This window comes from Gorilla gorilla, chromosome 19, assembly GCF_029281585.2.
Source record: "Gorilla gorilla gorilla isolate KB3781 chromosome 19, NHGRI_mGorGor1-v2.1_pri, whole genome shotgun sequence".
In the NCBI taxonomy this organism is placed as follows: Eukaryota; Metazoa; Chordata; class Mammalia; order Primates; family Hominidae; genus Gorilla; species Gorilla gorilla.
In genome coordinates, this window is record NC_073243.2 from 20,389,153 (window position 1) to 20,415,077 (window position 25,925).

General features: G+C 46.5%; 1 long non-coding RNA gene across 1 annotated transcript in view; it reads left to right on the top strand.

Annotated features, from left to right (window-relative positions):
* Positions 1-5,155, top strand: part of LOC129528007 (uncharacterized) — a 58,629-nt gene extending 53,474 nt beyond the window's left edge. Inside the window, exon 6 of the long non-coding RNA XR_010131696.1 lies at positions 4,693-5,155. This is a non-coding gene — a long non-coding RNA (uncharacterized lncRNA). The remainder of the gene's footprint in view (positions 1-4,692) is intronic.
* The last annotated feature ends 20,770 nt before the right edge of the window (positions 5,156-25,925 follow it).

Genomic DNA, 25,925 nt, shown 5'->3' on the forward strand with positions numbered 1-25,925 from the left:
TTGAAACCTTATCAATGGTGAGGTCACAGTCGTTTGTTGTTCGGTTGAGAACTGAGGGGGTGGGGTAGGAGGAAGAAGGTCTATTTTTAAAAATCACACACACTAAAAAAGGTTCAGGCTCTGAGAACCTGTGAAATCTTGACTAATTTTGGCTTTCCCCATGGGAACCCACCAGAAAAGTATTCAAACTTGTATAGAACACCCTTGACGTAACTAACTCCATCTTAGAAAAATACTCCATTTTATATTTCATAGAGCACTTTGCCAATTAGGATAAGATGTTTTGCTTAAGAAACAAATTTAAAAAAAAAAGACTGCATCCAACCAGATAAAGATACAAACAAGCACACTCTTCCACCATCAGTTCTCATCAGAGGACTCTGTAACTATAAAACATCAGGCCTTGGCTGGCTGGGTGCAATGGCTCATGCCTGTAATCCTAGCACTCTGGGAGGCCGAGGCAGGTGGATCACAAGGTCAGGAGTTGGAGACCAGCCTGACCAACATAGTGAAACCCCATCTCTACTAAAAATACAAAAATTAGCCGGGCATGGTGGCGTTCGCCTGTAGTTCCAGCTACTTGGGAGGCTGAGGCAGGAGAATTGCTTGAACCCGGGAAGCGGAGGTTGCGGTGAGCCAAGATCATGCCACTGCACTCCAGCCTGGGTGACAGAGCAAGACTCCATCTCAAAAAAAAAAAAGAAAAAGAAAAAAAAGCAGGCCTCTAGCAGCTTGAAATAGCCATAACTCATCATCACCACTCATGATAAGAACTCAGCATTTGGCTGGGCGTGGTGGCTCATGCCTGTAATCCCAGCATTTTGGGAGGCCGAGGCGGGCGGATCACCTGAGGCTGGGAGTTTGAAACCAGCCTGGCCAACACGGTGAAACCCCGTCTCTACTAAAAATACAAAAATTAGCTGGGTGTGGTGGTGTGTGCCTGCAATCCCAGCTACTCGGGAGGCTGAGGCAGAAGAATCACTTGAACTTGGGAGGCAGAGGTTGCGGTGAGCCAAGATCACGCCATTGCACTCCAGCCTGGGCAACAAGAGTGAAACTCCGTCTCAAAAAACAAACAAACCAAAACAACTCAGCATTTGACCCCCAAAAGCTCGGCCACATTAAAGACTCCTCCTTGCAAGATCTAACGGGGCCCAGAGACCACCAGACCACCAGACCAGGACTCCTTTGGTCTTCCTGCTCCCCCTGAACTGGTTCCTTAACGCTTTCTCCTCTTTTTCCTCTTGATGTTAAATGTTACTTTGTTTGTTGTGGGATGTTTACTACGTAACACTTATATATCAATTAAGTATGTTATTCTGTACGGTTTGCAGTATTGACTTAATTATAGTGGACTGGCTGGAGCCTGTGTGCCCGCAGCTGACTACTGAGTGGTGGGAAGTACTAAGGAGAATTGCCTCCTTGGGAACTCCATGTAGCCTGTGGCTTTTGTGATTTAAGTAGCATGAATAAAAGCGTGACACTGTGGAAAGACAGAAACACACATGGACCTGGTTATCCTGAACTCAGGTGATCCTCCCTCTTTGGGAGGAAAAATCATGGTAAAATGTATGTACCATAAGGCTTATTTTAATCTTTTTTATTTATTTATTTATTTTTTGAGACGGAGTTTCGCTCTTGTTGCCCAGGCCGGAGTGCAATGGTGCGATCTCGGCTCACCGCAACCTCTGCCTCCCGGGTTCAAGCGATTCTCCTGCCTCGGCCTTCCGAGTAGCTGGGACTAAAGGTCCCCACCACCATGCCCAGCCATTTGTATTTTTAGTAGAGATGGGGTTTCACTATGTTGGCCAGGCTGGTCTCCAACTCCTGACCTCCTGATCCACCTGCCTTGGCTTCCCAAAGTCCTGGGATTACAGGTGTGAGCCACTGCGCCCAGCCCAGAACTTTTTCATCTTCCTAAAGTGAAACACTGTAACCATTGTCCACTCTCTCCTGCCCCTGGTAGCAATTCTTTCTTGAAAAAGGCTAAAGTAGGCCAGGCGCGGTGGCTCATGCCTGTAATCCCAGCATTTTGGGAGGCGGAGGCGGGTGGATCACCTGAGGTCGGGAGTTCAAGACCAGCCTGACCAACATAGAGAAACCCCGTCTCTACTAAAAATACAAAATTAGCCAGGCATGGTGACACATGCCTGTAATCCCAGCTACTCGGGAAGGCTGAGGCAGGAGAATCGCTTGAACCTGGGAAGCAGAGGTTGCGGTGAGCCGAGATCGCGCCATTGTACTCCACCCTGGGCAACAAGAGCGAAAACTCCGTCTAAAGAAAAAAAAGAAAAAAGCCAAAGTAGGCCAGGCATGGTGGCTCACGCCTGTAATCTCAGCACTTAGGGAGGCCGAGGCGGGTGGATCACCTGAGATCAGGAGTTCGAGACCAGCCTGGACAACATGGTAAAACTCTGTGTCTACTAAAAATACAAAAGTGAGCCAGGCGTGGTGGTGGGCACCTGTAATCCCAGCTACTCGAGAGGTTGAGGCAGGAGAATTGCTTGAACCTGGGAGGTGGAGGTTGCAGTGAGCTGAGATTGCACCACTGCATTCTAGCCTTGGCAACAAGGGCGAAACTCTGTCTCAGAAACAAAAACAACAAAAAAAGATAATTTTAAATAAAAGATACAACTATGAATCTCATGAAGATATAAAAATGAACACCAGCCTGGCCAAGATGGTGAAACCTTGTCTCTACTAAAAATACAAAAATTAGCTAGACGTGGTGGTGGGCACCTGTAATCCCAGCTGCTCAGGAGGCTGAGGCAGGAGGATCACTTGAACCTGGGAGGCAGAGGTTGCAGTGAGCCGAGACCGAGCCACTGTGCTCTAGCCTGGGCAACAGAGCAAGACTTTGTCTCAAAAAAAAAATTTTATTCCACTTATTAATCAATGAGGGAAGAAAGCCACTGCAGCCTGGGCAACACAGGGAGATCCTGTCCGAAAAAAAAAAAAAAAAGGCCAATGTTATAAGAGGTTTAAAAGAAAATCCAAAGACCAGATAACATTTATAAATCAAGGTTATTGAAACAAATTGAGATAGAGCAGGGACCCGTTTTAGGGGCCTGAGAGCCCTTTTAAGCATGGAAATAAAGGAAAATCTTGAGTTCCTTCAAAGAAAATTCCAGGCACCTAGCTAGCCATGAGAAGTAAATGAGTAACTTGATAAGCAAGAAGGTAATAGTAGCTTAAAACAATAGCCAAGGCCGGGTGCGGTGGCTCACGCCTGTAATCCTAGCATTTTGGAAGGCCAAAGAGGGAGGATCACCTGAGTTCAGGAGTTCAAGACCAGCCTGGCCAACACGGGGAAACCCTGTCTCTACTAAAAATACAAAAAAAGTTAGCTGGGTGTGGTGGTGGGTGCCTGTGATCCCAGCTACTTGGGAGGCTGAGGCAGGAGAATTGCTTGAACCTGGGAGGTGGAGGTTGAAGTGAGCCAAGATTGCACCATTGCAGTCCAGCCTGGATGACAGGGCGAGACTCTGTCTCAAAAACAAAACAAAACAAAACAAAACACTAACAAAAAATAGCCAAGGAAGTTAGAGTGAGGAGATGTTTTGTTACCCATGTCCCTGAGTTGTTTTTCAGAAATCCGGACACCCACCAAATGGATCTGCTGGCCCGTAGACTTCAGATAAGGGCAGCTGAGAACTGAACTCTGACTTCTGGTCTTTGTTCCAAATTTCTTCCTGAGGGGCCTAGAGGAAGTCATGCCCAGGAGCCAGAGCTAACATTCTTTTCTGCTGACCCCAAATTTTTAGACAAAGCTTCGCCTCCTGAACCAATTGCAAATCAGAAAATCTTTGAACCTACCTATGACCTGTGGTCTTCCCTCCCTTTGAGATGTCCCTCCTTTTTAGATAAAATCAGTATATAGCCTGTATGTATTGATTTACAACTTTGCCTGTAACCTCTGCCTCTCTGCCTTTAAAAACCCTTGCCTAGCCGGGCGTGGTGGCTCACGCCTGTAATCCCAGCACTTTGGGAGGCTGAGGCGGGCGGATCACCTGAGATCAGGAGTTCAAGACCAGCCTGGCCAATATGATGAAACCCCATCTCTACTAAAAATACAAAAATTAGCCAGGTGTGGTGGCGCATGCCTATAATCCCAGCTACTTGGGAGGTTGAGGCAGGAGAATCGCTTGAACCCGGGAGGCGGAGGTTGCAGTGAGCCGAGATCACGCCACTGCATTCCAGCCTGGGTGACAGAGCAAGACCCTGCCTCAAAAATAAATAAATATAAAAAATAAACACCTTTCTCTGTAAGCCATCAGAAAGTTCAGGTCTTAAGCAGGATCTGCCAGATTCTCCTCGCTTGGCACCCTGCAATAAATGCCCCACTTTCTCTGGCTGCGATCCTCATGCCAGTGTTTTAGTTTTGCTGGGTCAGGCAGGCAGACCCAAGTTCATTTGGGTAACAGGACGAGCAAATGTAAGCAAATTGTTTTTTAACAAAGGGGGTGGGGAAGAAAATCAATGCAACTTCTATAGGACTGGACAGAATATCCACCTCTATAAACAAGAATTATTTTTGCATTGCTATCAGTCATCCATACTTTACAGAGAATTGAGATCAGATAACCCAGAAAGAGATCCTCTAGAACAGGGGTCCGGGGCCTGTTAGGAACTGGGCTGCATAGCAGGAGGTGAGTATTGGGTGAGTGAGCGAAGCCTCATTTGTATTTACAGCTTCTTGCCTGACTGCCTGAAATCTGCCTCCTGTCAGATCAGCAGGGGCATTGGATTATGATAGGAGTGAGAACACCATTGTGGACTGCGCATGCCAGGGATCTAGGTTCCGCGCTCCTTATGAGAATCTGATGCCTGATGATCTGTCACTGTCTCCCATCACCGCCAGATGGGACTGTCTAGTTGAAGAAAAACAAGTTCAGGGCTCCCACTGATGCTACGTTATGGTGAGTTGTATAATTATTTCATTATAATTACAATGTAATAATAATAGAAATAAAGGGCACAATAAATATAATGAGCTTGAATGATCCTGAAACCATACTCTGCTGCTCCATGGAAAAATTGTCTTCCATGAAATCAGTCCCTGGTGCCACAAAACCAGTCCCCGATGCTGCCCTAGAGTTTATATACTGCACAGCTTTCTGACGAGACACAAACTTCCCTCTCTATGAGAGATGGCTGAGGCTGAGAAATTCGAAAGAAGAGCAGGTCAGTAGAACTTTTTTTTTTTTTTCAGACAGAGTCTCACCCTGTCGCCCAGGCTGGAGTGCAGTGGTGTGATCTCAGCTCACTGCAACCTCTGCCTCCTGTGTTCAAGCGATTCTCCAGCCTCAGCCTCCCAAGTAGTTGGGACTACAGGTGTGTGCCACCATGCCTGGCTAATATTTTTGTATTTTTAGTAGAGACAGGGTTTCACCATATTGGCCAGGATGGTCTCGATCTCCTGACCTTGTGATCTGCCTGCCTCCCAAAGTGCTGGGATTACAGGTGTGAGGCACTGCTCACACCCTTTTTTTTTTTTTTTTTTTTTTTGTGATGGTCTCACTCTGTTGCCCAGGCTGTGGAGTGGCATGATCATGGTTCACTACAGCCTCAAACTCCTGGCCTCAAATGAGCCTCCCACCATAGCCTCCCAATAGCTGGGACTATAGCCATGAGCCACCCTGCCTGGCCAGGTCAGTAGAACTTCTGAGAGAAAAGGGGCTTCAGCAGCAGTTTGTAGACCAAGAACAAGAGCCCTCATATTTCTGAGAGATACCAGAGCTTCCGCTGCTAGATTGTTACCTATAACCTGGGTTTCCTGCTGAATTTGGCAATGAACCTCTTTGATGTGAGAGATCTCAGGGCTTGCGTCAGGGACAGCCAGGAAGGGAGGAGGCAGAAAGCAAGGCTGGATCCCAGAGACTCTGTGGGCAGGAAGCCTCTCAAAGCCACAAGGCAGGGCCCCCGTAGAGCGGGAGCAGCCTTTGATATTCTCCAGGCCAGGGAGGCCTTTGCATTCCAGAACTGAACCGGAAAAGACAAGGTTACCTCAAAGGAGTCCCAGGGATTCCCTAAAGAAGGACTCTGGGGAGTCTGTGAGGGAATTCCAGCTGCGTGGGGGCATCCTGGAGCCCTCACGAACAAAGGTGTGGGGAGCTCTGCCCACGGTCTCTGCCCTGTCACTCCCAAGGCTGAGTGGGGAGAAGAACCCACTTCAATCGGGCGCGGTGGCTCATGCCTGTAATCCCAGCACTTCGGGAGGCCGAGGCGGGTGGATCACGAGGTCAGGAGTTCAAGACCAGCCTGGCCAATATGGTGAAACCCTGTCTCTACTAAAAAAAATACAAAAATTAGCTGGGCGTGGAGGCGCGCGTCTGTAATCCCAACTACTCGGGAGGCTGAGGCAGGAGAATCGCTTGAATCGGGGAGGCGGAGTTTGCAGTGAGCCGAGATCGCACCACTGCACTCCAGCCCGGGGGACAGAGCGAGACTCCGTCTCAAAAAAAAAAAAAAAAAAAAAAAGTACACACTTCAGTACCCACTGAACTGAAGAGAGTTTCAAAAAGTTACAACCTGGCTGGTGCTGCCAAACCCTGCCTCTACCTTCATCCAAACTCGTCCTGGGATGCTCAGTAGAAATTATAAATTGCCAAAAGGTTGGAAACATTCTCACTTCTACCACCAGATGGCGGCCATCATCCCTTCATCGGCTAATTGTTAAACCAGACAAGAAGCCCTTATACCCGCATCTCACACCCATTAGGATGGCTACTAAACACACACACACACACACACACACACACACACACACACACACACACACACACACACAGAGAAGAGAGAGAGAGACAGAGACAAAGAATCTGCCTGTGCACTCTTGGTGGGCATGTAAGATGGCACAACTGCTATGGAAAACAGTATGGAAGTTCCTCAAAAATTAAGATTCCATGTGATCCAGCAGCAATTCCACTTCTGGGTCCGTACTCCAAAGAATTGAAAGCAGGAGCTCAAAGAGATATTTGTACATCCATGTTCACAGCAGTGTTATTCACAATAGCCAAAATGTGGAAGCAACCCAAGTATCCACCAATGAATGAATGGAGACACAAAATGTGGTTATAGAAATACAATGGAGGCCCGGCGCGGTGGCTCACACCTGTAATCCCAGCACTTTGGGAAGCCGAGGCAGGTGGATCACCTGAGGTCAGGAGTTCCAGACCAGCCTGGTCAACATGGTGAAACCTCGTCTCTGCTAAAAATACAAAAATTAGCCTGGCTTGGTGGTGGGCGCCTGTAATTCCAGCTACTTGGGAGGCCGAGGCAGGAGAATCGCTTGAACCCAGGAGGAAGAGCTTGCGGTGAGCCGAGATCGCGCCACTGCACTCCAGCCTGGGTGACAGAGTGAGATTCCATCTCAATTAAAAAAAAAAATACAGTGGAATATTATTCAGCCTTAATAAGAGAGGAAATTCTGGTACATGCTACACCAGGAATGAATCTGGAGGATGCGATGCTAAAGTGAAGCAAGCCAGACATAAAAAATAAACATTGTGCCTGAGCATGGTGGCTCACGCCTGTAATCCCAGCACTTTGGGAGGCTGAAGCAGGCAGATCACTTGAGGTCAGGAGTTTGAGACCAGCCTGGTCAACATGGTGAAACCCCGTCTCTACTAAAAATACAAAAATTAGCTGGGCATGGTGGTGCATGCCTGTAATCCCAGTTACTCAGGAGTCTGAGGCAGGAGAATCACTTGAACCCGGGAGGCAGAAGTTGCAGTGAGCTGAGATCGTGCCACTACACTCCAGCCTGGGTGACAGAGCGAGATTCTGTCTTTAAAAAAAAAAAAATTGTATGATTCCACTTATATTGAGGTACCTAAAATTGGCAAATTCATACAAAGAGAAAGTAGAATGATGGTTGCCAGGTGCTGGCAGAAGGGGAAAAAAATTCGTTGGTAAAATTGGAATCATATTTCACACATCAAAACTAATTCCAGATTTTAGTTAAAATTTAAATGTAAAAAAATAAAACAAATATTCTTAAATATTCATGTCATGAATAGTAAATATAATTTGTCTTCTTTATGATTTTCTTTTTTCTTTTTCTTTCTTTCTTTCTTTCTTTTTTTTTTTTTTTTTGAGAGAGTTTCGCTCTTGTTGCCTCAGGCTGGAGTGCAATGGCGTGATCTCAGCTGACTGCAACCTCTGCCTCCCGGGTTCAAGTGATTCTCCTGCCTCAGCCTCCTGAGTAGCTAGGATTACAGGCATGCGCCACCGCACCCGGCTAATTTTGTATTTTTAGTAGGGATGGGGTTTCTCCATGTTGGTCAGGCTGGTCTCGAACTCCCGACCTCAGGTGATCCACCCACCTCGGCCTCCCAAAGTGCTAAGTGCTGGGATTACAGGCATGATGAGCCATTGCACCTGGCCTTTTTTTTTTTTTTTTTTTTTTTGAGACGGAATCTTGCTGTGTCGCTCAGGCTGGAGTACAGTGGTGCAATCTCTGCCCACTGCAACCTCTGCCTCCCAGGTTCAAGCAATTCTCCTGCCTCTGCCTCCCAAATAGCTTGGATTACAGGAGCCTACCACCATGTTCGACTAATTTTTGTATTTTTGGTAGAGATGGAGTTTTGCCATGTTGGTCAGGTGGTCTCGAATTCCTGGCCTCAAGTAATCTGCCTGCCTCAGCCTCACAAAGTGCTGGGATTAGAGGTGTGAGCCACTGCACCTGGCCTATGATTTTCTTAATAACATTTTCTTTTCTCTATCTTACTTTACTGTAAGAATACAGTATATAATACATATAACATACAAAATGTGTTAATCAATTGTTAATGTTATTGGTAAGGCTTCTGGTCAACAGCAGGCTATTAGCAGTTAAGCCTACTATTGACCAGAAGCCTTACCAATAACATGTGGGATGTCAACTGCGCCAGGGGTTGGCACCCCTAACCCCTGTGTTGTTCAAGGGTCAACTATTCTTATTTTCCAACCTAATGTTGCCCTCCTTAGAGAGGCTTTGATTTTATCTAAAATAACATCCCTCAGTGAAAAATTACCAAGTATTCAATAAATCTGAAAAATACTTTCACGATGAAGAGAAAAATCAATTGCAACAGACCCAGGAATAACAGAGATGATGAGATTAGTGGACAAGAGCATGTTATGTAGAGACATAGAAGATATATAGATACTGATAGACTATGTATGTATATATGAGTGTATCTATCATCTATCTCTTCTAGAGATGAAAAGTACACTGAATGGAATTTGCAGCAGATTACACTGCAGACCACAGATTAACGAATTTGACACAGTAATAGAAATTATCTGGGCGGGCCGTGGTGGCTCACACCTGTAATCCCAGCACTTTGGGAGGCCGAGGAAGGCGGATCACCTGAGGTCAGGAGTTCGAGACCAGCCTGGCCAACATAGAGAAACCCAGTCTCTACTAAAAATACAAAATTAGCTGGGCGTGGTGGTGCATGCCTGTAATCCCAGCTACTCAGGAGGCTGAGGCAGGAGAATCGCTTGAACCTGGGAGGCGGAGGTTGCGGTGAGCCGAGATCACGCCACTGCACTCCAGCCTGGGCAACAAGAGTGAAATTCCTTCTCAAAAAAAAAAAAAAAAAAAAAAAGAGAGAAAGAAAAAAGAAAAAGAAAAAGAAAAAGTAATCTGAAGTGAAATACAGAGAAAAACAATGGCTGAGAATAAATGAACAATGAGTTGTGGGATAACTTCAAGAAGCCTAATGTACATGTAACTGGAGTTTCCAATAACCGAGACTCCATTTCCAAAAGGAGGAGGTACAGAAAAATATATTCAAAGAAATAAGGGAAAAATTTTTCCTAACTTGATGAGAATGATACACCCGTAGATAATACACCCACCCAGCAAGCTCAATGAACCCAAAGCACAAGAATCATGAAGAACACTAATCAAAGTGCATCTTTTTTTTTTTTTTTTTTTTGAGACGGAGTCTCGCTCTGTCGCCCAGGCTGGAGTGCAGTGGTGCGATCTCGGCTCATTGCAAGCTCCGCCTCCTGGGTTCACGCCATTCTCCTGCCTCAGCCTCCCGAGTAGCTGGGACTACAGGTGCCCACCACAATGCCCGGCTAATTTTTTTGTATTTTTTTAGGAGAGACGGGGTTTCACCGTGTTAACCAGGATGGTCTCGATCTCCTGACCTCATGATCCGCCCGCCTCGGCCTCCCAAAGTGCTGGGATTACAGGCGTGAGCCACCACGCCCAGCCCAACGTGCATCTTAATCAGGCTACTTACAAACAGCAATGAAGAGATGATATAAAAGCAGCCAGAGAAAAAAACAAATATAAAAATGACAGCAATCTTCTTGTTGGGAGTTAATGTGATGCAGACGATGCTAAAGCAACGTTTAAAAAGTACTAAAAGGGCCGGATGCTGTGGTTCACACCTGTAATTCCAGCACTTTGGGAGGCCAAGTCCGGTGGACCATTTGAGGTCAGAGTTCGAGACCAGCCTGGCCAACGTGGTGAAATCCGTCTCTACTAAAAATACAAAAATTAGCTGGGTGTGGTGGCACGTGCCTGAAATCCCAGCTACTGGGAAGGCTGAGGCAGGAGAATTGCTTGAACCTGGGAGGCGGAGGTTGCAGTGAGCTGAGATCATGCCACTGCACTCCAGCCTGGGTGACAGAGTGAGACTCTGTCAAAAAAAAAATTAAGAAAGAAATAAAGAAAATCAAAATAAATGAAAGTTATATCATATTCATGGATCGTAAGACTCAATATTGGTAAGATTTCAATTCTCCACAAATTGATCTACAAAATCAACACAGTTCCAATCAAAACCTTGGTGGGCTTTATTTGGTAGAATGAGCTGATTCTAAAATTTATTTAGAAATGCAAAGTACCTAGAATAGCCAAAATAACTTTGAAGCAGAATAAGTTGGAGGACTTACTACTTGATTCAAGAATTCTCATAAAGCTACAGTAATAAAAACAATGTGTTATTGTTGCAGGTAATACATAAATAGAACAGTGAAACAGAAAAGAAAGTCAAGCAATAGACCTGCACATATATAGTCAGTTGATTTTTTTTTTTTTGAGATGGAGTCTCGCTTTGTCACCCAGGCTGGAGTGCAATGGTGCGATCTCGGCTTACTGCAACCTCTGCCCCCTGGGTTCAAGCAATTATCCTGCCTCAGCCTCCTGAGTAGCTAGGATTACAGACACGTGCCACCACGCCTGGCTAATTTTTTGCATTTTTAGTAGAGACGGGGTTTCACCATGTTAGCCAGGATGGTCTCGATCTCCTGACCTTGTGATCCACTCGCCTCAGCCTCCCAAAGTGCTGGCCATGGGTGCGGTTTATTTCATGTCAATCATAACTCAGTAAAGCTGTCAAAAAAAAAAAAAGGGCCGGGCGCGGTGGCTCACGCCTGTAATCCCAGCACTTTGGGAGGCCGAGGCGGGCGGATCACGAGGTCAGGAGATCGAGACCATCCTGGCTAACACAGTGAAACCCCGTCTCTACTAAAAAAAAAACACAAAAAATTAGCTGGGCGTGGTGGCGGGTGCCTGTAGTCCCAGCTACGCGGGAGGCTGAGGCAGGAGAATGGCGTGAACCCGGGAGGCGGAGCTTGCAGTGAGCCGAGATCGCGCCACTGCACTCCAGCCTGGGCGACAGAGCGAGACTCCGTCTCAAAAAAAAAAAAAAAAAAAGAAAGAAAGAAAGGTGAGTCTGGGGTTGGGAAGGGTGAGTGTCAGTCAGAACATGGAGAACTCAGAAGCCAGACGGAGGGGTGTAGACGATCCCCCGGTGATGGGCCAGCACCCGAGCATTTCAGAAAGGAGTGGGTTGTGGGAAGCCAACACTGTCAGCAGGATCTGGAATGGATTGGACGCCAAAGAAAGGAGTGTAGGCAGGAGCTCCTTGCAAGGAACCCACTATAGTGGTGGGGGTGGATTCTAGAAATAAAAGGGGGTCATTCGGAAATGAAGGCGAGGTTAGAAAAAGAAAAGGAGGGAGAAGCAACTGGATCCATGACAATTTAGGGCCCGTCCCCCAGCTCCCAAAGCAGTCATTTGATAAACCAAATCGAGGGCAGAGAAGGCTCTTGGAAGCTTGAAAAAGAATTCCTGCTATGTCTGCTTCTTTCTGGTTTCTCCCCTGTGTACGGGGTCCTGTGACCACGGCTCTTTCTGCTGACCGCAGCTGGGTATTCCTGCCTATGGAAAAAAACCACTCACTCGGCCCCGCTCACTCAGCAAAGGGGCCCGTGCTCCTGCTCCTGCACCCAACTGGCCTTCAGGACTGCAAGAGGCCCCAAGGGGCCAGCTCTTCCTGCTGCTCTCAGGGGCACCACCGTTACCCTGCCCAAGCCAAGAACTGTTTTCTCTCTCAAGTCAAGTTCCTCCTTTGGTCTGCCTTCTATCTCTCTAGGTGTAATGTAAGCCATGAATATTCATCCTGCCAAAGAGCCTGGAGTCAGTACCTGACTTTTCTGCTCACTTCCTCTCTACCTTGGTCCTACCTCAGTTTACTCCCAAAATGCTGCACCTACCACTATGCCCTGATTAACAGATGACCCCATCAGGTGACAGGAATCTAAATATAACTGCGGCTGGGTGGCTGACTTCCTGTGTGTGCTCAAGGCAAGAGACTAGGAATTGTGCCTTCATCAAGCCTGTAGATCCAGATCCTTGCTGCCTGAGACAGCCCTCAGGGTACAAGCTTGCAATCTGATGACAGAGAGAAGGGGAAGGGAGGAGAGGGGTGTGTGGTAGGACACAGCTTGGTCCAGAGAAAGATGGGTGCCAAAACTAAGGCCAGAGGCAAAGTTTAGAGCCTTGAAAAATGACTAACATCAGTAAGGGATGGGTTCCTGTAAACTTTATTCTACCTAATGAGGAATCTGCGAGCCTTTGATTGACATCATAGTAGTAAACTTGTGCCTGAATACCATGCCCAAGCCAACTGTTTCATTCTTTCTTCCATTTATTTATTCATCCAGCAAATATTCATTGAAACCCTGGTGGCTCCAGACTGACCAACATGGTGAAACCCTGTCTCTACTGAAAATACAAAAATTAGCTGGGTGTGGTGGCACATGCCTGTAATCCCAGCTACTCAGGAGGCTGAGGCAGGAGAATCGCTTGAACCGGGGAGGTGGAGGTTGCAGTGAGCCGAGATCGTGCCACTGCACCCCAGTCTGGGGGACAGAGCCAGACTCTGTCTCAAAAAAAAAAAAAAAAAAAAAGAAACTGGTGGCAGACCTACATCCTGCCTTCAAGGGGTGGGCCCCAAAAAATAAAACTAAAAATTACGAACAATATGAAAAGGGCTCCAAAGGGGTCTTCAGCCCAGATCTGGCAGAGGTTGGGTCAGGGAAGGTTTGTTAGAAAAGATTCCGTTCAGACTCAAGTCCCAAAGGGTTTGTAGGAATAAGCTGAGAGAGGTGTGCCAGGGTCGGACAGATGGGCTGGGAAGACCCTGAGGGAGCAGTAAGCAGTCTGGATATTGGGCACTTAGGGTGAAATGGCATTGGGGGCTGGGATGAGGTGAGGCAAGGCTGGGCATACTGGCAAGTTCCTAATCTTGAATGCCTTCATTCACTCACTAACTCACCAAACAAATATTGATTGATTGATTGATTGAGACAAAGTCTCGCCCTGTTACCCAGGCTGGAGTGCAATGGCGTGATCTCAGCTCACTGCAGCCCCCGCCTCCTGGGATCAAATGATTCTCCTGCCTCAGCCTTCTGAGTAGCTGGGATTACAGGTGCCCGCCACCACGCCTAGCTAATTTTTGCATTTTTAGTAGAGATGGGGTTTCACCATGTTGACCAGGTTGGTCTCGAACTCTTGACCTCACGTGATCTGCCCACCTCGGCCTCCCAAAGTGCTGGGATTACAGGTGTGAGCCACCGCTCCCGGCCTGAACAAATATTTATTAAGGACCTACTCTGGGTCACACATTGTGGTAGGGGATCAAGAATAGTTTTGGCACTTTGGGAGGCCAAGGCAGGAGGATTGCTTGAGCCTAGGATTTTGAGACCTTGTCTCTATTTTTTTTTTAATTAGCTGAGTGTGGTGGCATGCACCTGTAGTCCCAGCTGCTCAGGAGGCTAAGGTGGCAGGATCACTTGAGCCCAGGAGTTGGAGGCTGCAGTGAACTATGATCAAGTTGCCGCACCCCAGCCTGGGCAACAGAGTGAGACCCTATCTCAAAAAATAAAAAATGTTTTAAAAAATAGTCCTGGATTCATTAAGAAATTTGCAGGCATTGGAATGATCTCCTGAGTTAGGTGATTTTACCACTAACAACAAAACATTTTTGAGCACACGCTGCCAACTATTCCAATTATTAGTTTATAATTACTCATACCACTATTATTATTTTTCTCAGGACAGACTATATACTGAAGGCGAAAGGCATTGTTAGTGATAAGGGATGTACAAATGTATTGCAAACACTCTTTTTGATAATTTCTCTCACTCCGTCTTGCTCATTTGCCAGATTTTTGGCAGATCTGATGAGATCATGTTTTTACCTATAATGTGGCTAATGGAGGACTTCTATTATGAAGAGAAGAAGCATCAGGTCTGCCATTTCCTTTTTTGTGGCTTGTGCTGGCTTTATTAGTTTATATTCAATCTGTCTATCTTTGCAAGCCCCATGTCCAGTTTTTGAGGGTTGGGTTAGTGGTAACGATAATATAATCAGAAAAGCTCAGCCGGGCGCAGTGGCTCACACCTGTAATCCCAGCACTTTGGGAGGCTGAGGCAGGCAGATCACGAGGTCAGGAGATCAAGAGCAGCCTGGCTAACACGGTGAAATCCCATCTCTACTAAAAATACAAAAAAAATTAGCCGGGCATGGTGGCATGAGCCTGTAGTCCCAGCTACTCGGGAGGCTGAGGCAGGAGAATCGCTTGAACCCAGGAGGCAGAGGTTGCAGTGAGCCAAGATCGTGCCACTGCACTCCAGCCTGGGTGACAAAGCGAGATTCTGTCTCAAAACAAAACAAAACAAAACGAAAAAAAAAAAAAAAAAAAAGGCCGGGTGCAGTGGCTCATGCCTGTAATCCCAGCACTTTGGGAGGCCGAGGCAGGCGGATCACAACGTCGGGAGATCAAGACCATCCTGGCTAACACAGTGAAACCCCGTCTCCGCTAAAAATACAGAAATTTAGCCGGGTGTGGTAGCGGGTGCCTGTAGTCCCAGCTACTTGGGAGGCTGAGGCAGGAGAATGGCTTGAACCTGGGAGGCGGAGCTTGCAGTGAGCCTTGATCACACCACTGCACTCCAGCCTGGGCAACAGAGCGAGACTCTGTCTCAAAGAAGAAAAAAAGCTGTTTAGCTGCATCCATTTAAGCTGCAATGCATCACAGTATGGTAAAGGCAATGACCCCACTTGCTGTTGTGTCCCCTACCTGCAGGCAGGCTTCCCCTCTTCCATCAGACACTGTGCACCTGGCCCTACCCGAGGTGATCTGAGCTACACACCAGGATGTCAGTGCCAAACTGCAAAATACATATCAGCCCGATTTGATGTATGTCAGTCTTGCTACATTTAATACAAAATCACATGCTAGTGGGTCATTTCATGGATTTCTGGAAATAGAACCCAGGCCCTTGGCAGCTGCTATCTCTTATGTCAGAGGTGGAAAAAGCTCTGATGTAGCCTATAGCAGGTATTGAACATGAGATCCTTGATTTTCCTGCCTTATGGCCTCCAATGGCCTCTCGTTGCATCAGAAAAAAATCCACATCCAGGCCAGGCGCGGTGGCTCACGCCTGTAATCCCAGCACTTCGGGAGGCCGAGGTGGGTGGATGACCTGAGATCAAGACCAGCCCGGCCAACATAGTGAAACCCTGTCTCTACTAAAAATACAAAAATTAGCCAGGCATGGTGGCACGCGCCTGTAATCCCAGCTACTCGAAAGGCTGAGGCAGGAAAATCGCTTGAACCTGGCAGGCAGAGGTTGCAGTGAGCCGAGTTTGAGCCACTGCACTCCAGCCTGGGCAACAGAGCAAGACTCCATTTCAAAAAAAAAAAAAAAAAAGCTTCTGTTTTTTTCAAAGCTCAATTAACAACTTTTTCTTAACTAATTTATTACTGAATTTAATGAAGGTCCGTCCTCATTGGCTAAGCGATTTGCATTATGTAAACATAGAAAAATTTCATGACTGCCTTGTAGGAACTTAAATTAGAAGAAAAACCAAACTCACAGAATGCAGCGGCGGCAGCAGCAGCAGAATAATAGTATTCTGAAAAAGGGTTGGACTTACTGCCACAAAATTCTGATTATAGACTTGGCAGTCACTCATTCGCTGCGTCCAGCCTTCAGCTTTTACAGGCTGCTTTCTTCATTTGCAAAATGGAGACTAGAAAACAAAACAAAACAAAACAAACAAACAAACGAACAAAAAACCAGTAATGCATGAGGTCTGAAAAACAAAGGTGGGATTGCTGAGAGTGAAGGGAAGAATAATGAGCCAAGGTAAATAAAATGAGAGGTTAGGCTAATGTATACACCTCAGATTCCACCCGCTTTACTCTCTTCCGTAGTCCACAACTATATGCTGGAGAATGAATTGACACTGGTCACTGAAGGAAAAGCGTAGTTGCATGACGGAAAGGATGACCACAATCATCTCACCTCTACAATTCAATCATGATCTTAGGGTACTATCATATGCAATGAGACAAGAAAAACAAACAAGAGGTCCATTTGCTAGAAATGTAGACTCAAAATTATACGACTCAAAACTTTAATCCAACCCTGGTTTAAAACAAGAACAGCAACTATTGGTCACAATAATATTTGATAAGAAGCCTGGAGAGGAAACATATTTTTGCCAAAATTATTTGAGAATGCAAGTGTTGTTCTGGTTGTTATGTTGGCAAGAGAAGGAAGAAAATGTTAGGCCAGGCACAGTGGCTCACGCCTATAATTTCAGCACTTTGGGAGGCTGAGGTGGACGGATCACTTGAGCCCAGGAGTTCAAGACCAGCCTGGGCAACATGGTGACATGCTGCCTCTATGTAAAATTTAAAAAGTAAGCTGGACATGGTGGCATGCACCTGTTATTCAGTAGGCTGAGGTGGAAGGATAGATTGAGCCTGAAGGCTGCAGTAAGCCATAATTGTGCCACTGTACTCCAGCCTGAGTGACAGAACAAGACCCTGTCTAAAAAAAGAAAGAAAAAGAAAAGGTTAGCACTGTTGGGGATTAGCCAGGTGTCACCAAAGATCTAATTTATAATTAAACTATACTTGCTTGCTTCTTTGTCACTGTGATGACAGTTCCTCTCAGCATGTTTACTCGTCTTCAGGGAGAAGGAAGTAAAGAGGCTCCAAGAGATATTAATCTGTTAGAGTCCAAGAGGTTTTTTGTTTTTGTTTAATCTCACAGGAATGCAAGCTTTAACCACGAGTTTGGGAATCATGAAACTTGTGGCCGGGCGCAGTGGCTCACATCTCTAATCCCAGCACTTTGGGAGGCTGAGGTGGGTGGATCACAAGGTCAGGAGATCGAGACCATCCTGGCTAACACGGCGAAACCCCGTCTCTACTAAAAATACAAAAAATTAGCCAGGCGCGGTGGCAGGCACCTGTAGTCCCAGCTACTCGGGAGGCTGAGGCAAGAGAATGGCATGAACGCAGGAGGCAGAGCTTGCAATGAGCCTAGATCGCGCCACTGCACTCCAGCCTGGGTGACAGAGTGAGACTCCGTCTCAAAAAAAAAAAAACTTGTAAAATATATTTATTATGGCAAATTGTATTTGCTCATTTAGGCCCCAAAATATGCTTGTAAAAAATTGAACTTGCCCACTCAACTTGTAAATGAACTCAGTGGTTTTATGATAATTCATGTGTCATTTTATAAGGAGGTATTTACATTGCGTAGACATTGATGGGCTCAGTGAATGGCTGGGATAGCTGGAGAACCAGGTTTGAGGTTATGTAGTAAAAACCACAACCAAAATTATGATGTAGAACTGGTCTGGTGAGGACATCTCTGCTGCATTCCAGAGGGGTAGGTGCTGGAATGATGCTGCTGATGGCACTGGGAACTGCAGGCCACCACTGGCACTGTTGCCACTACTGCCACCATCTCTACCGCTGCCAGTGGAGGTGTTCCACTACTCCTGTTTATTCCTGAGCTCCAAATGCAAAATTTAAGATAGTGCATCTGATTACATACACCTAGGTCATGTGCTCAGTCCTAGCTGCAAAGAAGGTTGGGAAAGTAGGTATCTGGCAGTTTCAGCATTGATGTTGGGAGGACAGTTATGCCATTCACCAGGCCTGTTAGGATGGGGAAAGGGGTTCCAATGGGCAGATCACGAGGTCAGGAGTTCCAGACCAGCCTGACCAACATGGTGAAACCCCATCTCTACTAAAAATACAAAAATTAGCCAGGCATGGTGGTACGCACCTGTAATCCCAGCTACTCAAGAGGCTGAGGCAGGAGAATTGCTCGAACCCGGGAGGTGGAGGTTGCAGTGAGCCGAGATCATGCCACTGCACCCCAGCCTGGGTGACAGAGTGAGACTCTGTCTCAAAAAAAAAAAAAAAGAAAAGAAAAAGACAGGGGTTCTGAGTGTGAGCAGCCAGTAAGAGTAATACAAGAGTAATACGAGTCTAATATATCTGGTTAAGCCCAACTATCCTTACTCTGCACCTGTGCCCAAACAAGTGAATGTCATAAGCAAAATCACTTCTCCATGCAGATTAAATCATTTTAAATTTATGACCTCAAGTCTCAAATGAACTGCAACACAGCCAGACTATTCTATTTCTATCCACTTACTAATAAACTAATTTTTCTACTTTCTGAGGCACTATTTCATATTACTCCCGCCACAAATCTCCAACATTTCCTCCTCAATTCAATGGTGTTTTTGTTAGTGATCCCTAGAGAAAACAGATGCAATCAGAGGAGGTCTGTTGATCTTCTCTTTCCACAAATGCAACCTTTCCACTAGTGCTCTGAATCCGATCCCCTCTCACTGACTCAGAATTTGCTCCTGTAATCTTCCCTCTTTTTATTTTTGATAGAGTCTCGCTCTGTCACCCAGGCTGGATTGCAATGGCACAATCTCGGCTTACTGCAACCTCTGTCTCCTGGGTTCAAGTGATTGTCGCACCTCAGCCTCCTGAGTACCTGGGATTACAGGTGTGTGCCACCATGCCCGGCTAATTTTTGTATTTTTAGTAGAGACAGGATTTCGCTATGTTGGCCAGGCTGGTCTCGAACTCCTGACCTCGTGATCTGCCCATCTCCGCTTCCCAAAGTGCTGGGATTACAGGCATGAGCCACTGCGTCCGGCCAATCTTCCCTCTTTCATACTCCAGTGGATCTTTCCCATTGGTATAGAAACATATCTTAGCTGTGTGCAATAGCTCATGCCTGTAATCTCAGTACTTTGAGAGGCCTAGTCAGGAGGATCACTTAAGCCCAGGAGTTCGAGACCAGCCTGGCCAATGTGGTGAAACCCTGTCTCTACAAAAACTACAAATATTAGCCAGTGTAGTGGTGCGTGTCTATAGTCCCAGCTACTTGGGGGGCTGAGGTGGGAGGATCATTTGAGTCCAGGAGTGCCACTGCACTCTGGGCAACAGAGTGAGATCCTGTCCCAAAAAACAAAAAAACAAACAACAACAAAAAGATGTTTTAATATCACTCATCTCCAAAGACATAAACAAAACAAAACAAAAACCTGCTTCAAGCCCATGTCCTCTTTCAACTCTCGACTCTGTTCTCTTTCCAAATCAACCTTGTCATTACAGTGGTCTATTCTGTTCTCATTCTTCCTCATCTGCAACTTTTTCTCAAGCCACTTCAATTGGGGTTTTGTTCTCATTATTTAATCAAGGTCTTTAATGACCTGTACATCTTGCCAAAACCAATGTTTGCTTGTTTAATTTTTCTGTTGGCATCTTATTGAACTTCTTAGCAGCATTTGAAGCAGTTGAAAACTTTGTCCTTCATGAAATACATTCTTTTTGAGCTTCCATGGCTTCAAGCCTCCCTGGTTTTTCTCCTTGTCAATCTACTTGGCTTCCCAGGACTCTGTCCTTAGCAGCCTTCTCTCCTCTATCTACATTCACTCCCTAAGTGATTTCCAGCCCCTTTGCTTAATTTACTTTTTCCATGAATTTTATCACATTTCACCTTTATCATATTTCTCTTATTTTGAAAAATCTCAAACTTACCAAAAAGTAGGGAAAATAATAACTATGAACACCCATATACTCTTCCATAAAATTCATCAATTGCTAATTTGCCAACATTTGTGCACATCCTCTTTCTTCCTTTTTTCCTCACCTCTCCCCATTGTCCCACAGAGTTTACTTTTTACTGGAACGTTTGAAATCAAGTTAGTTTTTTTTTTTTTTTTTTTTTTTTGAGACGGAGTCTCACTCTGTCCCCCGGGCTGGAGTGCAGTGGTGCGAGCTCGGCTCACTGCAAGCTCCGCCTCCCGGGTTCACGCCATTCTCCTGCCTCAGCCTCCCGAGTAGCTGGGACTACAGGCGCCTGCCACCATGCCCGGCTCATATTTTTGGTATTTTTAGTAGAGATGGGGTTTCACTGCATTAGCCAGGATGGTCCCGATCTCCTGACCTCGTGATCTGCCCACCTGGGCCTCCCAAAATGCTGGGATTACAGGCGTGAGCCACCGCCCCCGGCCAGTTTGTTTGTTTGTTTTTTTTTTTTGAGACAGAGTCTCACCCACTTCAGCCTCCCAAAGTGCTGGGATTACAGGTGCGAGCCACCATGTCCGGCCTGAAGACACTTTTAGTTGTCACAGCTGGAAAGGTGTTACTGGCATCCAGTGGGCAGGAGCCAGGTATACTGACTGCTAAACATCTTACAAAGTACAGGACAGTTCCCAAAACAAAGAATGACTCAGCCCAAAATGTCAGTAGTGCTGAGGTTGAGAAAACCTAGTCCAGATTTATTTGATTGTTTGTTCATGATTAGGTTCAGGTTCAACGTTTTTGGTTGAGAAAACTACCCGAATGATATTACGGCCTGTAATCCCAGCACTCTGAAAGGCCCAGGTGGGTGGATCACTTGAGGTCAGGAGTTTGAGACCAGCTTGGCGAACATGGTGAAACACTGTCTCTACTAAAAATACAAAAATTAGCCGGGCGTGGTGGCACGTGTATGTCATTCCAGTTACTCAGAAGGTTGAGGCACGAGAATCATTTGAACCCGGGAGGTGGAGGTTGCAGTGAGCCGAGATTATGCCACTGCACTCCAGCATGGGTGACAGAGAGAGATACTGTCTTTAAAAAAAAAAAAAAAAAAAAAGCAACAGCCGAGGCCAGGCGAGGTGGCTCACACCTGTAATCCCAGCACTTTGGGAGGCCTAGGTGGGTGGATCACCTGAGGTCGAGAGTTCGAGACCAGCCTGACCAACATGGAGAAACCCCGTCTCTACTAAAAATACACAATTAGCCGGGCGTGGTGGTGGCGCAGATCTGTAATCCCAGCTACTCGGGAGGCTGAGGCAGGAGAATCACTTCCAGCTACTCAGAAGCCTGAGGCAGGAGGTTACGGTAAGCTGAGATTGCACCACTGCACTCCAGTCTGGGTGACAGAACGAGATTCTATTGCGTCGATAATGGAGTGCCACTGCACTCCAGCCTGGGCAACAAGAGCAAAACTCCGTCTCAAAAAAAAAAAAAAAAAAAAAAATCCCAGCTACTCGGAAGGCTGAGAGGCAGGAGAATCACTTGAAGCCGGGAGGCGGCCGTGTCAGTAAGCCGAGATCTCACCACTGCATTCCAGCCTGGGTGACAGAGTTAGACTCCGTCTCAAAAAAAAAAAAAAAAAAAGAAGAAAAAAAAACAACAGCGTAGCAGCCACTGGAGGGGACAGTGAGAGGTGAGAGGTTGGTGCCTTCTCGGGTCTTTCCTGGGCATGTGCACAGCCCTGCCCATGCAGGTATCCTTCCAGAGTCCCAAGAATAAGTCAGAGATCATCAAACTCCTAATGCAGAGAATTGTCACTATTTGATCTATCTGGCAGCTCCCTGAAAATCTCTACTCCTAGGGCTTGTCTTTATTTGAACAGACTCAGAACAGGCTCCATGCAAACGGTCCTATCCTATGGGATTTGTTGAAAAAAAAAAAAAAACAAAAACAGCTGCAATTGCTTAACATTGCAGCTACCCAAGGTGGTAATGCCAGCTGGGGCTAACAAGAAGATGATCAAAGAGTTTAAAAGGAAAAGCTGGGGAATGAGATGTCCATAGAGGGCTTTGATAATCTCTGACTTATTCTTAGGACTCTAGAAGGACACATGTACACACAGGGCTGTGCACATGCCCAAGAAAGCCCTGAGAAGGCCCCAAAATCTCATCTCTGATTGACCTTGAGGCTATGCACAAACAGGAAGTGAGGGATAGGAGAGAGTCATAAACTGTCTCCTGGAGCATTGCAGGTGTGATCCAACATACACACTGAGCCCCTTGGCAAAAGCTGTGAAGCTTATTGGTTCAAGGCAATTAAGAATATCTGGCCGGGCGAAGTAGCTCACGCCAGTAATCCCAGCACTTTGGGAGGCCGAGGAGGGCGGATCGCCTAAGGTCAGGAGTTCGAGACCGGCCTGACCAACATGGAGAAACCGTGTCTCTACAAAAAATACAAAAAAATTAGCCGGGGGTGGTGGCACATGCCTGTAATCTCAGCTACTCGGGAGGCTGCGGCAGGAGAATAGCTTGAACCTGGGAGGCGGAGGTTGCAGTGAGCCAAGATCGCACCACTGCACACCAGCCTGGGTGACAGAGCGAGACTCTGTCTAAAAAAAAAACCAAAAAACAAAAATCCATTGTATTTTCTAGCCTGGGCAGCATGGTGAAACCCCATCTCTACAAAAAATACAAAAAGTAGCCTGATGTGGTGACACATGCCTATAGTCCCAGCTACACAGATGGCTGAGATAGGAGGGTTGCTTGAGCCTAAGAGGTCAAGGCAGCAGTAAGCCGACGTCACACTGCTGCACTCCAGCCTGGGCAACAGAGCGAGACTCTGTCTTTAAAGAATTTTGTTTCAGCCGGGCGCAGTGGCTCATGCCTGTAATCCCAGCACTTTGGGAGGCCGAGGTGGGCAGATCACAAGGTCAGGAGATCGAGACCATCCTGGCTAACATGGTGAAACCCCATCTCTACTAAAAATACAAAAAAATTGCCAGGCGCGGTGGTGGGCGCCTGTAGTCCCAGCTACTCGGGAGGCTGAGGCAGGAGAATGGCGTGAACCTGGGAGGCGGAGCTTGCAGTGGGCCGAGATTGTGCCACTGCACTCCAGCCTGGGCAGCAGAGCGAGACTCCATCTCAAAAAAAAAAAAAATCTAAAAATATAATTCAGAAATCAATTTTGTTTAAAAGGGCTGAAAACAATGAAATACTTAGGGATAAATTTAACAAAAGAAGTACCAAATCTATACTCTAAAAACAATAAAATATTGGCCAGGTGTAGTGGCTCATGCCTGTAATCCCAGCACTTTGGGAGGCCAAGGCGGGCAGATCTCCTGAGGTCAGGAGTTCGAGACCAGCCTGGCTAACATGGTGAAACCCTGTTTCTACTAAAAATACAAAAATTAGCTGGGCATGGTGGCAGGCACCTGTAATCCCAGCTACTCAGGAGGCTGAGGCAGGAGAATCGCTTCAACCCGGGAGGCAGAGGTTGCAGTGAACTGAGATTGCACCATTGCACTCCAGCTTTGGCAACAAGAGCGAAACTCTGTCTCAAAAAAAAAAAACCAAACAAAAAAACTGCTAGGCACGGTAGCTCATGCCTGTAATCCCAGCACTTTGGGAGGCTGAAGTGGGCGGATCAGGAGGTCAGGAGATCAAGACCATCCTGGCCAACATGGCGAAACCCCATCTCTACTAAAAATACAAAAATTAGCCCGGTGTGGTGGCACGTGCCTGTAAGCCCAGCTACTCGGGAGTCTGAGGCAGGAAAATCACCTGAACTTGGGAGGCGGAGGTTGCAGTGAGCCAAGATCACGCCACTGCACTCCAGCCTGGCGACAGAGTGAGACTCCATCTCAAAAAAACAAACAAAAAAAGAGAAAACCTATAAAATATTGTTCAAAGAAATTTAAGACCAAAAAAATGCAAAGACACGCCATATTCATAAATTAGAAGACAATATTGTTTAATGAACAGCACTCTTCAGAATGGCAGATTCAACCCCAACGTTTTTCAAAGTCCTGGCTGACTTCATTGACAAGTTGATCTTTTTTTTTTTTTTTTGAGACAGAGTTTCCCTCCTGTTGCCCAGGCTGGAGTGCAATGGCACAATCGTGGCTCGCCGCAACCTCCGCCTCCTGGGTTCAAGCGACTCTCCTGCCACAGCCTCCTGAGTAGTTGGGATTACAGGCATGCACCAGCAAGCCCAGCTAATTTTTGTATTTTTAGTAGAGACGGGGTTTCTTCATGTTGGTCAGGCTGGTCTCGAACTCCCAACCTCAGGTGATCCGCCCATCTCCACCTCCCAAAGGCAGCCTGATCTTAAGATTCATATGTAAATTCAGTGAACCCAGAAGAGCCAAAACAATCTTTCTTTTTTTTTTTTTTTTAAGACTCCCTCTGTCGGCCAGGTACGGTGGCTGACGCCTGTAACTCCAGCACTTTGGGAGGCTGAGGCGGGCAGATCACGAGGTCAGGAGATCGAGACCATCCTGGCTAACACGGTGAAACCCCGTCTCTACTAAAAGTACAAAAAAATTTAGCCAGGTGTGGTGGCGGGCTCCTGTAGTCCCAGCTACTTGGGAGGCTGAGGCAGGAGAATGGTGTGAACCCGGGAGGCGGAGCTTGCAGTGAGCCGAGATTGCGCCACTGCACTCCAGCCTGGGCGACTCCGTCTCAAAAAAAAAAAAAAAAAGACTCCCTCCGTCACCCAGGCTGGAGGGCAGCGGCATGATCTCAGCTCACTGCAACCTCCACCTCCCAGGTTCAAGTCATTCTCCTGCCTCAGCCTCCCGAGTAGCTGAGATTACAGGTGCCCACCACCATGCCCAGCAAATTTTTGTATTTTTAGTAGAGATGGGGCTTCACCATGTTGTCCTGGCTGGTCTAGAACTCCTGACATCAAGTGATCTGTCTGCTGTGGCCTCCCAAAGTGCTAGGATTATAGGCATGAGCCACGGCACCCGGCCTCAGCCAACAATCTTAACAAAGAAGAATAAAGTTGAAGGATTAACTCTTCTTGATTTTAAAATTTACTACAAAGCTACTGTTATCAAAACAGCGTGGTACTCACACAAGACAGACATAAAGATCAATGAATAGACTCGAGGTCCAGAAATAAACCCATACATATTGTCAATTGGTTTTCAACAAGGGTGTCAATACAATTCATTGCGGGAAAGAATAGCTTCTTCAACAAATGGCACTGGGCCAAATAGATACCTATATGCAAAGGAGTGAAGTTGCACTCCTTCACGATAAAAGACAAAAATTAACTGAAAAGGAATCAAATGCCCAAATGTAAAAGCTAAAAGTATTAAACTCTTAGAAGAAAACATAGGCATAATCTTGGATCGGTTGATGTTTTCTTAGATATGACATCAAAACTGTAAGCAATGAAGGGAAAATAGATAAATTAGAGTTTGTCAAAATCAAAAGCTTTGGCCGGGCATGGTGGCTCACACCTATAATCCCAGCACTTTAGGAGGCCGAAGCGGGTGGATCACCTGAGGTTGGGAGTTCGAGACCAGCCTGACCAACATGGAGAAACCCCCATCTCTACTAAAAATACAAAATTAGCCGGGTGTGGTGGCACACGCCTGTAATCCCAGCTACTCGGGAGGCTGAGGCAGGAGAATAGCTTGAACCTGGGAGGTGGAGACTGCGGTGAGCCGAGATCATGCCATTGCACTCCAGCCTGGCCAACAGAGCGAAAGTCCATCTCAAAAAATAATAATAATAAAATAAAAATAAAAGCTGTTTTTCTTC